We start from the raw sequence: 3544 nt of genomic DNA on the forward strand, positions 1-3544 counted from the left end.
GTGGCCGACAACCACTTTTTGTGGTCGACCGGCCACCAATCAATTTTTGTGCAAATGGTTCCTGTGTTGGAACAGAGGCTTTTTGAAAGTTGTTACGATGTTCAGAGATCACATCAAATGCAAACAGAGGCAACCGATGGTAAGGCGATGGATTTTTGGGAAGAAGCCAACCGAGCATGCATGTCTCCCTTGCCTCCGAGGCCATTTACTTACTTTATTTAAATTGCTCTAGTTGGTTAGTGTAGCTAATTGTTCAATTCAAGTGTTGCAATTAATAAGTTTAATTTGGTTTGTAATATTTTAGCTAGCTTAGAATAGTTAGTTAATTTATTTCAATTGTTGTAATTAATTAGCTAGAATAGTTAATTAGTTCATTTTGTAATAATTAGCTTAGCTTAGTGTCTCTTAGCTTATTCATTCGGACCCTCCTTTGCGAGGGCATAATGTTGTAATAAGCGTGCGTGTGTATGTGCATGTCTTCCAACCCCACTTCTTTCTCCCTTTTATTTATCCGCTTTCGATGGTTAGATTAGGGACATGTTTCAATTAGCATACCTTATGCGTGCATGTTTGCATCATTCATGTGTCTTGCATGCACTGAGGCTCGGCGCATCATTCAAATTGCATCGTTATTGCAATACACTTCTTTGAATATGTGTCTTCAAAGCATGCTATCAAAGTGTTGCAAATGCCATGAATAGGTAGCCGAGCCTATTTAGTTGCATTATTGCATGTGTTGCATTAGGCATTTTGTATAGTTAGGATGATGCATCTTTCTAAGTAGTTTTTTGTTTTGGCTTGGAGTACTCGGTAAGCTTTTACGCTTTAGCATACTTGTGTGAGTGATGCCATGTTTCGCATGCTTGCCATGAGGCTATGTGTTTACTTGCTAAACTGCATGAATGCCTGTGGATGAAGGCTTTGTTGCTTGGATTGGAACAATTCGATAAATGCGAGTTTTAAGCCCACTTTGTGAAGTGGTAAATCATGTTTTAGGCCCACTTGAGGGTGGCAAATCCGCGTTTTAGCCCACTTGAAGGTGGCAACTTCAAACCATTTCCGAAAAGAAACATTAGTTGATTTGTTCCAATTCTTGAGATTTTAGTCTATACTTGCTTGTGTGCGTCACATAGTAAAGTTAGCTAATAACCGAAATAAGAACACATGCGTTTATAAAAACAACATATCATGCTTAGTAGAGGCCGATCCTTTGATCGGGTGAGCGGGGGTACTTATTTCATGACCTTCCCCTCTCGTACCCAAGTTCCCGAGCCGAGGTAACTTTGGTGATGACAGACACGTGGCCTTTGGCACGAGTCAGGGTTTCTTAAATTTTCCAAAAATAAAATATTTAGGTGGCGACTCTGTAATCTGGCGAAGCAGTCCATTTTTTGCATTTTTTTATTCAAAATCAATTTTCCAAAACGATTTGCCGAATTTGGACTCTTTGGTGTTTATCAGTCTCATATTGCACTTTGTGAGATTAGATTCAGAACCGTGACAGGAGTTCGAACTGTAGGACCAATTCTAGCTCTCTGAAAGGGGGCGCGAAGAAAGTCGAGTCTACAGTTTCTGGCGACTCTGCTGAGGATTTAGAGAACTTGACTCGAATTCATGATATGCTATTTTATCTACACCTATGTGTTCCTTTGCATTGCATTTGCATCGGTGCGCTTAAGTTATAATGTTTTCCATCTGCTATTCCTAAACGGTTTATCGGAGGCTTGCTTGGAAAAGCATGTCATAAGGTTGACCGGTTGCGGGCTCTGCCACGATGGGAACACAAACCTTGGATCTGGACTACCGCTATACCATTTGATCCTCCTTTCACTTCTCAGTGTTAGGAGCGAGAGGTATATTAGGTGGTCTTGCTGAGGCACCCTTTTGACCAATTTACCTAGTTGCATATCGGAAGCCGTAGAGACTATTCCAAACTAGGATAGGTTGCTCACCCGAATGCAGGATTGGATTAAACCGCTTGCATGCGTAGCGAACCCCTAGTTCCTGACAAAACTAGGACAAGGAAACCCTACCCCACCATAGGGGTGTTTTGGCTCTCACTTGCTTGATATGTACTTTTAGAGTGTGACCCTATAAGAATACATGTATCAGTTGCAAGTCTGGGTATCAGTTTTGAGGTAGAAATTTGAGGCAAAAATCAGTGTTTGCGTACAGATTGTCCAGCTTATGATTTCAACTGTGTGTTGTCTTTGTCTAAGCCGAGGTGCTGTGCGTTTGCTGATTGTTGTTTCCTTTTTTTGCTTTATTTTCTTTTTGCAAGGTAGTATTTCACAATTGCTTCTGACGATGCAGTTTCCCTCCGAGCACTTTGGACCTGAGTCAGGAGGATTTACCGATCTGAGGTTCTTATTGGAGGACAACCAGTGTCTGTTTCGCTACCTCCAGTTATGAGATGGAGGACAGTTAGGCATAGATCACCGGCTCAACAGTTGCCAATTCAGCAGTCACTATCTACGTCACTTGTGCGCAGTTGGGCCCAATTTTCTACTTCCACCTCAGAAAGAGAGTATACATCAGTTCTGATAGATCAGCACCCCTCAGACAGTATGGTGGATATGATGCGCCAACATCAACAGACTATTGAGGCCATGCAGCGGGACGCTGCTCGCGAAGCGGAAGTTACCGCTTGCCAAACAGAGGTTGCAGCCTAGCAGGCTGAACTGATTGCTAGGCTTCAACAGAAATAGCAACAACAACTATAGCAGGCAACAGCTTCTGCACCCCACCCACCTCCTGTAGATATTCCAGTACCCAGTGCTCATGCTCTCACAGCCAATGTCTAGGAAAATACGAACATTCCAGTGGATCTGATTCCACCCCAAACTTCCAAAGCACTGGCCTACCCAACGGAGGCCCCTTTTGAGTTCGAGGTCGACCCTACCGCTCCGAAAGTGAGCAAGCTTGAGAAGCTTTTTAAGAGGGCTCAGGGTATCAACTCGATCCTGGACATAGAGGACGACTACACAAATTCGGCGGTGACATTGCCAGATAGATTTAAAATGCCGTACATAGACCGCTTCGATGGTTCGGGTGATCCCATGGTCCATTTGTGGCTATTTTCAGATATTCTATGGTCAATGGGCCTGACTAGACTACAAAAGCTATCCCTCTTTGGCCGGACCCTGTCGGGTATTGTGGCTATCTGGTCTGGTAAACTGGAGGATTATATGAAAATGAGCTGGGAAGAGATGGCCGAGGCCTTTGTCGCCCAATATTCTTGTAACACTGAAATCGAGGTCACAACTCGTGATCTCGAGGCTACTTGACAAGAGCCGAAGGAGGGCCTATCCAACTTCGTCACTCGGTGGAGGGCCAAGGCCTCTATCATGACCACCAGACCAGCTGAGAAAGACAAGATAAGAATGGTCCTTCGTAATCTGCAACTGAAACTGCTGCAAAAGATGATAGTTCTACCCCTACCTATATTTTCCAACCTTCATGAGATAGGTGTACAAATAGAGGATGCGATGAAACAGGGTCTGATTGACCATGAAAAGGAGCAGTCTAAGAGGGCTTTTACACG

This window comes from Camellia sinensis, chromosome 8, assembly GCF_055761805.1.
Source record: "Camellia sinensis isolate YWXY chromosome 8, ASM5576180v1, whole genome shotgun sequence".
NCBI lineage: Eukaryota > Viridiplantae > Streptophyta > Magnoliopsida > Ericales > Theaceae > Camellia > Camellia sinensis.